General features: G+C 38.3%; 9 non-coding genes and 5 pseudogenes across 9 annotated transcripts; all 14 read left to right on the plus strand.

Annotated features, from left to right (window-relative positions):
* Positions 1-1215: 1215 nt before the first annotated feature.
* On the plus strand, positions 1216-1334 carry LOC141310127 (5S ribosomal RNA). Its single transcript, XR_012347672.1, has one exon. It is a non-coding gene; the product is annotated as a 5S ribosomal RNA (ribosomal RNA).
* A 1368-nt stretch (positions 1335-2702) lies between these two features.
* LOC141310395 (5S ribosomal RNA) lies at positions 2703-2821 on the plus strand. The gene has a single exon (XR_012347939.1). It is a non-coding gene; the product is annotated as a 5S ribosomal RNA (ribosomal RNA).
* A 723-nt stretch (positions 2822-3544) lies between these two features.
* On the plus strand, positions 3545-3653 carry LOC141310486 (5S ribosomal RNA; annotated as a pseudogene).
* An 84-nt stretch (positions 3654-3737) lies between these two features.
* Positions 3738-3856, plus strand: LOC141310128 (5S ribosomal RNA). Its single transcript, XR_012347673.1, has one exon. It is a non-coding gene; the product is annotated as a 5S ribosomal RNA (ribosomal RNA).
* A 1370-nt stretch (positions 3857-5226) lies between these two features.
* Positions 5227-5345, plus strand: LOC141310129 (5S ribosomal RNA). Its single transcript, XR_012347674.1, has one exon. It is a non-coding gene; the product is annotated as a 5S ribosomal RNA (ribosomal RNA).
* Positions 5346-6068: 723 nt separating this feature from the next.
* Positions 6069-6177, plus strand: LOC141310487 (5S ribosomal RNA; annotated as a pseudogene).
* Positions 6178-6900: 723 nt separating this feature from the next.
* LOC141310488 (5S ribosomal RNA) lies at positions 6901-7009 on the plus strand (annotated as a pseudogene).
* An 84-nt stretch (positions 7010-7093) lies between these two features.
* Positions 7094-7212, plus strand: LOC141310130 (5S ribosomal RNA). Its single transcript, XR_012347675.1, has one exon. It is a non-coding gene; the product is annotated as a 5S ribosomal RNA (ribosomal RNA).
* Positions 7213-8582: 1370 nt separating this feature from the next.
* LOC141310370 (5S ribosomal RNA) lies at positions 8583-8701 on the plus strand. The gene has a single exon (XR_012347914.1). It is a non-coding gene; the product is annotated as a 5S ribosomal RNA (ribosomal RNA).
* Positions 8702-9424: 723 nt separating this feature from the next.
* LOC141310489 (5S ribosomal RNA) lies at positions 9425-9533 on the plus strand (annotated as a pseudogene).
* Positions 9534-9617: 84 nt separating this feature from the next.
* On the plus strand, positions 9618-9736 carry LOC141310131 (5S ribosomal RNA). Its single transcript, XR_012347676.1, has one exon. It is a non-coding gene; the product is annotated as a 5S ribosomal RNA (ribosomal RNA).
* A 1371-nt stretch (positions 9737-11107) lies between these two features.
* Positions 11108-11226, plus strand: LOC141310132 (5S ribosomal RNA). Its single transcript, XR_012347678.1, has one exon. It is a non-coding gene; the product is annotated as a 5S ribosomal RNA (ribosomal RNA).
* Positions 11227-11949: 723 nt separating this feature from the next.
* Positions 11950-12058, plus strand: LOC141310490 (5S ribosomal RNA; annotated as a pseudogene).
* Positions 12059-12142: 84 nt separating this feature from the next.
* On the plus strand, positions 12143-12261 carry LOC141310133 (5S ribosomal RNA). Its single transcript, XR_012347679.1, has one exon. It is a non-coding gene; the product is annotated as a 5S ribosomal RNA (ribosomal RNA).
* Positions 12262-13137: the final 876 nt, after the last annotated feature.

A 13137-nucleotide genomic window follows, 5' to 3' on the forward strand; every position in this document is an offset into this window, starting at 1 on the left:
CTTAAATAAATGGATGGTTGGCCTGCCATGTGACTAGACACATGACAGGAAGCAGGAAGTACAACTGTATAAGAGAGCAGCATGACAAACAAAGGACAGTCACCAAACTGTTGGATTAAGGAGTTTGCTAATTTTAGAGCTCACCTTTCCATTCACCACCTGCAAACTTTGGATTACACTTTCTGTGGATTGTATATACAATGGTGGACACTCACATTGGACTTATCAACACACTGGGATTCTTGGACTGTTTTTAGGGTATGGACAAATGAACTGTATTCTTTTAACAGCATTTACCTAGTTTTATCGTGTTGTTTTAAAGTCTTTTATGTGAACCTTGTATATAAACCAAATCTATTTAAACCAATCTTCTTTTATGTCTCATTCTTTTAACCACTAGTCATCTCTCACAGTTAAATCTGACCCCATTTTAATCTTGTAACTCTGGATGGGAGACCGCCTGGGAATACCAGGTGCTGTAAGCTTTTGCCTTTTCTTCACTATTTATATAATATGCTGGCTTTTAGAAAGACGTGTTTTACCGCTCTATTTATTACAATCATTTAAATGTATTATAGAGTGTTAAGTGTTTTACATGTTTTTTTAGGCCATTTTATTGCTCTTAACATTTTAAGTGTGTGTGTGTCTTAAATAAATGGATGGTTGGCCTGCCATGTGACTAGACACATGACAGGAAGCAGGAAGTACAACTGTATAAGAGAGCAGCATGACAAACAAAGGACAGTCACCAAACTGTTGGATTAAGGAGTTTGCTAATTTTAGAGCTCACCTTTCCATTCACCACCTGCAAACTTTGGATTACACTTTCTGTGGATTGTATATACAATGGTGGACACTCACATTGGACTTATCAACACACTAGGATTCTTGGACTGTTTTTAGGGTATGGACAAATGAACTGTATTCTTTTAACAGCATTTACCTAGTTTTATCGTGTTGTTTTAAAGTCTTTTATGTTAACCTTGTATATAAACCAAATCTATTTAAACCAATCTTCTTTTATGTCTCATTCTTTTAACCACTACTCATCTCTCACAGTTAAATCTGACCCCATTTTAATCTTGTAACTCTGGATGGGAGACCGCCTGGGAATACCAGGTGCTGTAAGCTTTTGCCTTTTCTTCACTATTTATATAATATGCTGGCTTTTACGGAGGCTGATCTTTAAATAGCCCACTTTTTGGAGCAGCCCTCGCTTACGGCCATACTGCGCTGAGACCGCCCGATCTCGTCTGATCTCGGAAGCAAAGCAGCGTCGGGCCTGGTTAGTACTTGGATGGGAGACCGCCTGGGAATACCAGGTGCTGTAAGCTTTTGCCTTTTCTTCACTATTTATATAATATGCTGGCTTTTAGAAAGACGTGTTTTACCGCTCTATTTATTACAATCATTTAAATGTATTATAGAGTGTTAAGTGTTTTACATGTTTTTTAGGCCATTTTATTACTCTTAACATTTTAAGTGTGTGTGTGTCTTTAATAAATGGATGGTTGGCCTGCCATGTGACTAGACACATGACAGGAAGCAGGAAGTACAACTGTATAAGAGAGCAGCATGACAAAAAAAGTCACCAAACTGTTGGATTAAGGAGTTGCTAATTTTAGAGCTCACCTTTCCATTCACCACCTGCAAACTTTGGATTACACTTTCTGTGGATTGTATATACAATGGTGGACACTCACATTGGACTTATCAACACACTGGGATTCTTGGACTGTTTTTAGGGTATGGACAAATGAACTGTATTCTTTTAACAGCATTTACCTAGTTTTATCGTGTTGTTTTAAAGTCTTTTATGTGAACCTTGTATATAAACCAAATCTATTTAAACCAATCTTCTTTTATGTCTCATTCTTTTAACCACTAGTCATCTCTCACAGTTAAATCTGACCCCATTTTAATCTTGTAACTCTGGAAGGGAGACCGCCTGGGAATACCAGGTGCTGTAAGCTTTTGCCTTTTCTTCACTATTTATATAATATGCTGGCTTTTAGAAAGACGTGTTTTACCGCTCTATTTATTACAATCATTTAAATGTATTATAGAGTGTTAAGTGTTTTACATGTTTTTTTAGGCCATTTTATTGCTCTTAACATTTTAAGTGTGTGTGTGTCTTAAATAAATGGATGGTTGGCCTGCCATGTGACTAGACACATGACAGGAAGCAGGAAGTACAACTGTATAAGAGAGCAGCATGACAAACAAAGGACAGTCACCAAACTGTTGGATTAAGGAGTTTGCTAATTTTAGAGCTCACCTTTCCATTCACCACCTGCAAACTTTGGATTACACTTTCTGTGGATTGTATATACAATGGTGGACACTCACATTGGACTTATCAACACACTAGGATTCTTGGACTGTTTTTAGGGTATGGACAAATGAACTGTATTCTTTTAACAGCATTTACCTAGTTTTATCGTGTTGTTTTAAAGTCTTTTATGTTAACCTTGTATATAAACCAAATCTATTTAAACCAATCTTCTTTTATGTCTCATTCTTTTAACCACTACTCATCTCTCACAGTTAAATCTGACCCCATTTTAATCTTGTAACTCTGGATGGGAGACCGCCTGGGAATACCAGGTGCTGTAAGCTTTTGCCTTTTCTTCACTATTTATATAATATGCTGGCTTTTACGGAGGCTGATCTTTAAATAGCCCACTTTTTGGAGCGCCCTCGCTTACGGCCATACTGCGCTGAGACCGCCCGATCTCGTCTGATCTCGGAAGCAATGCAGCGTCGGGCCTGGTTAGTACTTGGATGGGAGACCGCCTGGGAATACCAGGTGCTGTAAGCTTTTGCCTTTTCTTCACTATTTATATAATATGCTGGCTTTTAGAAAGACTTGTTTTACCGCTCTATTTATTACAATCATTTAAATGTATTATAGAGTGTTAAGTGTTTTACATGTTTTTTAGGCCATTTTATTACTCTTAACATTTTAAGTGTGTGTGTGTCTTTAATAAATGGATGGTTGGCCTGCCATGTGACTAGACACATGACAGGAAGCAGGAAGTACAACTGTATAAGAGAGCAGCATGACAAAAAAAGTCACCAAACTGTTGGATTAAAGAGTTGCTAATTTTAGAGCTCACCTTTCCATTCACCACCTGCAAACTTTGGATTACACTTTCTGTGGATTGTATATACAATGGTGGACACTCACATTGGACTTATCAACACACTGGGATTCTTGGACTGTTTTTAGGGTATGGACAAATGAACTGTATTCTTTTAACAGCATTTACCTAGTTTTATCGTGTTGTTTTAAAGTCTTTTATGTGAACCTTGTATAAAAACCAAATCTATTTAAACCAATCTTCTTTTATGTCTCATTCTTTTAACCACTAGTCATCTCTCACAGTTAATTCTGACCCCATTTTAATGTTGTAACTCTGGATGGGAGACCGCCTGGGAATACCAGGTGCTGTAAACTTTTGCCTTTTCTTCACTATTTATATAATATGATGGCTTTTACGGAGGCTGATCTATAAATAACCCACTTTTTGGAGCAGTCCTCGCTTACGGCCATACTGCGCTGAGTGCGCCCGATCTCGGAAGCAAAGCAGCGTCGGGCCTGGTTAGTACTTGGATGGGAGACCCCCTGGGAATACCAGGTGCTGTAAGCTTTTGCCTTTTCTTCACTATTTATATAATAAGATGGCTTTTACGGAGGCTGATCTATAAATAGCCCACTTTTTGGAGCAGTACTCGCTTACGGCCATACTGCGCTGAGACCGCCCGATCTCGTCTGATCTCGGAAGCAAAGCAGCGTCGGGCCTGGTTAGTACTTGGATGGGAGACCGCCTGGGAATACCAGGTGCTGTAAGCTTTTGCCTTTTCTTCACTATTTATATAATATGCTGGCTTTTAGAAAGACGTGTTTTACCGCTCTATTTATTACAATCATTTAAATGTATTATAGAGTGTTAAGTGTTTTACATGTTTTTTAGGCCATTTTATTACTCTTAACATTTTAAGTGTGTGTGTGTGTCTTTAATAAATGGATGGTTGGCCTGCCATGTGACTAGACACATGACAGGAAGCAGGAAGTACAACTGTATAAGAGAGCAGCATGACAAAAAAAGTCACCAAACTGTTGGATTAAGGAGTTGCTAATTTTAGAGCTCACCTTTCCATTCACCACCTGCAAACTTTGGATTACACTTTCTGTGGATTGTATATACAATGGTGGACACTCACATTGGACTTATCAACACACTGGGATTCTTGGACTGTTTTTAGGGTATGGACAAATGAACTGTATTCTTTTAACAGCATTTACCTAGTTTTATCGTGTTGTTTTAAAGTCTTTTATGTGAACCTTGTATATAAACCAAATCTATTTAAACCAATCTTCTTTTATGTCTCATTCTTTTAACCACTAGTCATCTCTCACAGTTAAATCTGACCCCATTTTAATCTTGTAACTCTGGATGGGAGACCGCCTGGGAATACCAGGTGCTGTAAGCTTTTGCCTTTTCTTCACTATTTATATAATATGCTGGCTTTTAGAAAGACGTGTTTTACCGCTCTATTTATTACAATCATTTAAATGTATTATAGAGTGTTAAGTGTTTTACATGTTTTTTTAGGCCATTTTATTGCTCTTAACATTTTAAGTGTGTGTGTGTCTTAAATAAATGGATGGTTGGCCTGCCATGTGACTAGACACATGACAGGAAGCAGGAAGTACAACTGTATAAGAGAGCAGCATGACAAACAAAGGACAGTCACCAAACTGTTGGATTAAGGAGTTTGCTAATTTTAGAGCTCACCTTTCCATTCACCACCTGCAAACTTTGGATTACACTTTCTGTGGATTGTATATACAATGGTGGACACTCACATTGGACTTATCAACACACTAGGATTCTTGGACTGTTTTTAGGGTATGGACAAATGAACTGTATTCTTTTAACAGCATTTACCTAGTTTTATCGTGTTGTTTTAAAGTCTTTTATGTTAACCTTGTATATAAACCAAATCTATTTAAACCAATCTTCTTTTATGTCTCATTCTTTTAACCACTACTCATCTCTCACAGTTAAATCTGACCCCATTTTAATCTTGTAACTCTGGATGGGAGACCGCCTGGGAATACCAGGTGCTGTAAGCTTTTGCCTTTTCTTCACTATTTATATAATATGCTGGCTTTTACGGAGGCTGATCTTTAAATAGCCCACTTTTTGGAGCGCCCTCGCTTACGGCCATACTGCGCTGAGACCGCCCGATCTCGTCTGATCTCGGAAGCAAAGCAGCGTCGGGCCTGGTTAGTACTTGGATGGGAGACCGCCTGGGAATACCAGGTGCTGTAAGCTTTTGCCTTTTCTTCACTATTTATATAATATGCTGGCTTTTAGAAAGACTTGTTTTACCGCTCTATTTATTACAATCATTTAAATGTATTATAGAGTGTTAAGTGTTTTACATGTTTTTTAGGCCATTTTATTACTCTTAACATTTTAAGTGTGTGTGTGTCTTTAATAAATGGATGGTTGTCCTGCCATGTGACTAGACACATGACAGGAAGCAGGAAGTACAACTGTATAAGAGAGCAGCATGACAAAAAAAGTCACCAAACTGTTGGATTAAGGAGTTGCTAATTTTAGAGCTCACCTTTCCATTCACCACCTGCAAACTTTGGATTACACTTTCTGTGGATTGTATATACAATGGTGGACACTCACATTGGACTTATCAACACACTGGGATTCTTGGACTGTTTTTAGGGTATGGACAAATGAACTGTATTCTTTTAACAGCATTTACCTAGTTTTATCGTGTTGTTTTAAAGTCTTTTATGTGAACCTTGTATAAAAACCAAATCTATTTAAACCAATCTTCTTTTATGTCTCATTCTTTTAACCACTAGTCATCTCTCACAGTTAATTCTGACCCCATTTTAATGTTGTAACTCTGGATGGGAGACCGCCTGGGAATACCAGGTGCTGTAAACTTTTGCCTTTTCTTCACTATTTATATAATATGATGGCTTTTACGGAGGCTGATCTATAAATAACCCACTTTTTGGAGCAGTCCTCGCTTACGGCCATACTGCGCTGAGTGCGCCCGATCTCGGAAGCAAAGCAGCGTCGGGCCTGGTTAGTACTTGGATGGGAGACCCCCTGGGAATACCAGGTGCTGTAAGCTTTTGCCTTTTCTTCACTATTTATATAATATGCTGGCTTTTAGAAAGACTTGTTTTACCGCTCTATTTATTACAATCATTTAAATGTATTATAGAGTGTTAAGTGTTTTACATGTTTTTTAGGCCATTTTATTACTCTTAACATTTTAAGTGTGTGTGTGTCTTTAATAAATGGATGGTTGGCCTGCCATGTGACTAGACACATGACAGGAAGCAGGAAGTACAACTGTATAAGAGAGCAGCATGACAAAAAAAGTCACCAAACTGTTGGATTAAGGAGTTGCTAATTTTAGAGCTCACCTTTCCATTCACCACCTGCAAACTTTGGATTACACTTTCTGTGGATTGTATATACAATGGTGGACACTCACATTGGACTTATCAACACACTGGGATTCTTGGACTGTTTTTAGGGTATGGACAAATGAACTGTATTCTTTTAACAGCATTTACCTAGTTTTATCGTGTTGTTTTAAAGTCTTTTATGTGAACCTTGTATAAAAACCAAATCTATTTAAACCAATCTTCTTTTATGTCTCATTCTTTTAACCACTAGTCATCTCTCACAGTTAATTCTGACCCCATTTTAATGTTGTAACTCTGGATGGGAGACCGCCTGGGAATACCAGGTGCTGTAAACTTTTGCCTTTTCTTCACTATTTATATAATATGATGGCTTTTACGGAGGCTGATCTATAAATAACCCACTTTTTGGAGCAGTCCTCGCTTACGGCCATACTGCGCTGAGTGCGCCCGATCTCGGAAGCAAAGCAGCGTCGGGCCTGGTTAGTACTTGGATGGGAGACCCCCTGGGAATACCAGGTGCTGTAAGCTTTTGCCTTTTCTTCACTATTTATATAATAAGATGGCTTTTACGGAGGCTGATCTATAAATAGCCCACTTTTTGGAGCAGTACTCGCTTACGGCCATACTGCGCTGAGACCGCCCGATCTCGTCTGATCTCGGAAGCAAAGCAGCGTCGGGCCTGGTTAGTACTTGGATGGGAGACCGCCTGGGAATACCAGGTGCTGTAAGCTTTTGCCTTTTCTTCACTATTTATATAATATGCTGGCTTTTAGAAAGACGTGTTTTACCGCTCTATTTATTACAATCATTTAAATGTATTATAGAGTGTTAAGTGTTTTACATGTTTTTTAGGCCATTTTATTACTCTTAACATTTTAAGTGTGTGTGTGTGTCTTTAATAAATGGATGGTTGGCCTGCCATGTGACTAGACACATGACAGGAAGCAGGAAGTACAACTGTATAAGAGAGCAGCATGACAAAAAAAGTCACCAAACTGTTGGATTAAGGAGTTGCTAATTTTAGAGCTCACCTTTCCATTCACCACCTGCAAACTTTGGATTACACTTTCTGTGGATTGTATATACAATGGTGGACACTCACATTGGACTTATCAACACACTGGGATTCTTGGACTGTTTTTAGGGTATGGACAAATGAACTGTATTCTTTTAACAGCATTTACCTAGTTTTATCGTGTTGTTTTAAAGTCTTTTATGTGAACCTTGTATATAAACCAAATCTATTTAAACCAATCTTCTTTTATGTCTCATTCTTTTAACCACTAGTCATCTCTCACAGTTAAATCTGACCCCATTTTAATCTTGTAACTCTGGATGGGAGACCGCCTGGGAATACCAGGTGCTGTAAGCTTTTGCCTTTTCTTCACTATTTATATAATATGCTGGCTTTTAGAAAGACGTGTTTTACCGCTCTATTTATTACAATCATTTAAATGTATTATAGAGTGTTAAGTGTTTTACATGTTTTTTTAGGCCATTTTATTGCTCTTAACATTTTAAGTGTGTGTGTGTCTTAAATAAATGGATGGTTGGCCTGCCATGTGACTAGACACATGACAGGAAGCAGGAAGTACAACTGTATAAGAGAGCAGCATGACAAACAAAGGACAGTCACCAAACTGTTGGATTAAGGAGTTTGCTAATTTTAGAGCTCACCTTTCCATTCACCACCTGCAAACTTTGGATTACACTTTCTGTGGATTGTATATACAATGGTGGACACTCACATTGGACTTATCAACACACTAGGATTCTTGGACTGTTTTTAGGGTATGGACAAATGAACTGTATTCTTTTAACAGCATTTACCTAGTTTTATCGTGTTGTTTTAAAGTCTTTTATGTTAACCTTGTATATAAACCAAATCTATTTAAACCAATCTTCTTTTATGTCTCATTCTTTTAACCACTACTCATCTCTCACAGTTAAATCTGACCCCATTTTAATCTTGTAACTCTGGATGGGAGACCGCCTGGGAATACCAGGTGCTGTAAGCTTTTGCCTTTTCTTCACTATTTATATAATATGCTGGCTTTTACGGAGGCTGATCTTTAAATAGCCCACTTTTTGGAGCGCCCTCGCTTACGGCCATACTGCGCTGAGACCGCCGGATCTCGTCTGATCTCGGAAGCAAAGCAGCGTCGGGCCTGGTTAGTACTTGGATGGGAGACCGCCTGGGAATACCAGGTGCTGTAAGCTTTTGCCTTTTCTTCACTATTTATATAATATGCTGGCTTTTAGAAAGACTTGTTTTACCGCTCTATTTATTACAATCATTTAAATGTATTATAGAGTGTTAAGTGTTTTACATGTTTTTTAGGCCATTTTATTACTCTTAACATTTTAAGTGTGTGTGTGTCTTTAATAAATGGATGGTTGTCCTGCCATGTGACTAGACACATGACAGGAAGCAGGAAGTACAACTGTATAAGAGAGCAGCATGACAAAAAAAGTCACCAAACTGTTGGATTAAGGAGTTGCTAATTTTAGAGCTCACCTTTCCATTCACCACCTGCAAACTTTGGATTACACTTTCTGTGGATTGTATATACAATGGTGGACACTCACATTGGACTTATCAACACACTGGGATTCTTGGACTGTTTTTAGGGTATGGACAAATGAACTGTATTCTTTTAACAGCATTTACCTAGTTTTATCGTGTTGTTTTAAAGTCTTTTATGTGAACCTTGTATAAAAACCAAATCTATTTAAACCAATCTTCTTTTATGTCTCATTCTTTTAACCACTAGTCATCTCTCACAGTTAATTCTGACCCCATTTTAATGTTGTAACTCTGGATGGGAGACCGCCTGGGAATACCAGGTGCTGTAAACTTTTGCCTTTTCTTCACTATTTATATAATATGATGGCTTTTACGGAGGCTGATCTATAAATAACCCACTTTTTGGAGCAGTCCTCGCTTACGGCCATACTGCGCTGAGTGCGCCCGATCTCGGAAGCAAAGCAGCGTCGGGCCTGGTTAGTACTTGGATGGGAGACCCCCTGGGAATACCAGGTGCTGTAAGCTTTTGCCTTTTCTTCACTATTTATATAATAAGATGGCTTTTACGGAGGCTGATCTATAAATAGCCCACTTTTTGGAGCAGTACTCGCTTACGGCCATACTGCGCTGAGACCGCCCGATCTCGTCTGATCTCGGAAGCAAAGCAGCGTCGGGCCTGGTTAGTACTTGGATGGGAGACCGCCTGGGAATACCAGGTGCTGTAAGCTTTTGCCTTTTCTTCACTATTTATATAATATGCTGGCTTTTAGAAAGACGTGTTTTACCGCTCTATTTATTACAATCATTTAAATGTATTATAGAGTGTTAAGTGTTTTACATGTTTTTTAGGCCATTTTATTACTCTTAACATTTTAAGTGTGTGTGTGTGTCTTTAATAAATGGATGGTTGGCCTGCCATGTGACTAGACACATGACAGGAAGCAGGAAGTACAACTGTATAAGAGAGCAGCATGACAAAAAAAGTCACCAAACTGTTGGATTAAGGAGTTGCTAATTTTAGAGCTCACCTTTCCATTCACCACCTGCAAACTTTGGATTACACTTTCTGTGGATTGTATATACAATGGTGGACACTCACATTGGACTTATCAACACACTGGGATTCTTGGACTGTTTTTAGGGTATGGACAAATGAACTGTATTCTTTTAACAGCATTTACCTAGTTTTATCGTGTTGTTTTAAAGTCTTTTATGTGAACCTTGTATATAAACCAAATCTATTTAAACCAATCTTCTTTTATGTCTCATTCTTTTAACCACTAGTCATCTCTCACAGTTAAATCTGACCCCATTTTAATCTTGTAACTCTGGATGGGAGACCGCCTGGGAATACCAGGTGCTGTAAGCTTTTGCCTTTTCTTCACTATTTATATAATATGCTGGCTTTTAGAAAGACGTGTTTTACCGCTCTATTTATTACAATCATTTAAATGTATTATAGAGTGTTAAGTGTTTTACTTGTTTTTTTAGGCCATTTTATTGCTCTTAACATTTTAAGTGTGTGTGTGTCTTAAATAAATGGATGGTTGGCCTGCCATGTGACTAGACACATGACAGGAAGCAGGAAGTACAACTGTATAAGAGAGCAGCATGACAAACAAAGGACAGTCACCAAACTGTTGGATTAAGGAGTTTGCTAATTTTAGAGCTCACCTTTCCATTCACCACCTGCAAACTTTGGATTACACTTTCTGTGGATTGTATATACAATGGTGGACACTCACATTGGACTTATCAACACACTGGGATTCTTGGACTGTTTTTAGGGTATGGACAAATGAACTGTATTCTTTTAACAGCATTTACCTAGTTTTATCGTGTTGTTTTAAAGTCTTTTATGTGAACCTTGTATATAAACCAAATCTATTTAAACCAATCTTCTTTTATGTCTCATTCTTTTAACCACTAGTCATCTCTCACAGTTAAATCTGACCCCATTTTAATCTTGTAACTCTGGATGGGAGACCGCCTGGGAATACCAGGTGCTGTAAGCTTTTGCCTTTTCTTCACTATTTATATAATATGCTGGCTTTTACGGAGGCTGATCTTTAAATAGCCCACTTTTTGGAGCAGCCCTCGCTTACGGCCATACTGCGCTGAGACCGCCCGATCTCGTCTGATCTCGGAAGCAAAGCAGCGTCGGGCCTGGTTAGTACTTGGATGGGAGACCGCCTGGGAATACCAGGTGCTGTAAGCTTTTGCCTTTTCTTCACTATTTATATAATATGCTGGCTTTTAGAAAGACTTGTTTTACCGCTCTATTTATTACAATCATTTAAATGTATTATAGAGTGTTAAGTGTTTTACATGTTTTTTAGGCCATTTTATTACTCTTAACATTTTAAGTGTGTGTGTGTCTTTAATAAATGGATGGTTGGCCTGCCATGTGACTAGACACATGACAGGAAGCAGGAAGTACAACTGTATAAGAGAGCAGCATGACAAAAAAAGTCACCAAACTGTTGGATTAAGGAGTTGCTAATTTTAGAGCTCACCTTTCCATTCACCACCTGCAAACTTTGGATTACACTTTCTGTGGATTGTATATACAATGGTGGACACTCACATTGGACTTATCAACACACTGGGATTCTTGGACTGTTTTTAGGGTATGGACAAATGAACTGTATTCTTTTAACAGCATTTACCTAGTTTTATCGTGTTGTTTTAAAGTCTTTTATGTGAACCTTGTATAAAAACCAAATCTATTTAAACCAATCTTCTTTTATGTCTCATTCTTTTAACCACTAGTCATCTCTCACAGTTAATTCTGACCCCATTTTAATGTTGTAACTCTGGATGGGAGACCGCCTGGGAATACCAGGTGCTGTAAACTTTTGCCTTTTCTTCACTATTTATATAATATGATGGCTTTTACGGAGGCTGATCTATAAATAACCCACTTTTTGGAGCAGTCCTCGCTTACGGCCATACTGCGCTGAGTGCGCCCGATCTCGGAAGCAAAGCAGCGTCGGGCCTGGTTAGTACTTGGATGGGAGACCCCCTGGGAATACCAGGTGCTGTAAGCTTTTGCCTTTTCTTCACTATTTATATAATAAGATGGCTTTTACGGAGGCTGATCTATAAATAGCCCACTTTTTGGAGCAGTACTCGCTTACGGCCATACTGCGCTGAGACCGCCCGATCTCGTCTGATCTCGGAAGCAAAGCAGCGTCGGGCCTGGTTAGTACTTGGATGGGAGACCGCCTGGGAATACCAGGTGCTGTAAGCTTTTGCCTTTTCTTCACTATTTATATAATATGCTGGCTTTTAGAAAGACGTGTTTTACCGCTCTATTTATTACAATCATTTAAATGTATTATAGAGTGTTAAGTGTTTTACATGTTTTTTAGGCCATTTTATTACTCTTAACATTTTAAGTGTGTGTGTGTGTCTTTAATAAATGGATGGTTGGCCTGCCATGTGACTAGACACATGACAGGAAGCAGGAAGTACAACTGTATAAGAGAGCAGCATGACAAAAAAAGTCACCAAACTGTTGGATTAAGGAGTTGCTAATTTTAGAGCTCACCTTTCCATTCACCACCTGCAAACTTTGGATTACACTTTCTGTGGATTGTATATACAATGGTGGACACTCACATTGGACTTATCAACACACTGGGATTCTTGGACTGTTTTTAGGGTATGGACAAATGAACTGTATTCTTTTAACAGCATTTACCTAGTTTTATCGTGTTGTTTTAAAGTCTTTTATGTGAACCTTGTATATAAACCAAATCTATTTAAACCAATCTTCTTTTATGTCTCATTCTTTTAACCACTAGTCATCTCTCACAGTTAAATCTGACCCCATTTTAATCTTGTAACTCTGGATGGGAGACCGCCTGGGAATACCAGGTGCTGTAAGCTTTTGCCTTTTCTTCACTATTTATATAATATGCTGGCTTTTAGAAAGACGTGTTTTACCGCTCTATTTATTACAATCATTTAAATGTATTATAGAGTGTTAAGTGTTTTACTTGTTTTTTTAGGCCATTTTATTGCTCTTAACATTTTAAGTGTGTGTGTGTCTTAAATAAATGGATGGTTGGCCTGCCATGTGACTAGACACATGACAGGAAGCAGGAAGTACAACTGTATAAGA

Source organism: Garra rufa, unplaced genomic scaffold (genome assembly GCF_049309525.1).
Source record: "Garra rufa unplaced genomic scaffold, GarRuf1.0 hap1_unplaced_003, whole genome shotgun sequence".
Lineage (NCBI taxonomy): Eukaryota > Metazoa > Chordata > Actinopteri > Cypriniformes > Cyprinidae > Garra > Garra rufa.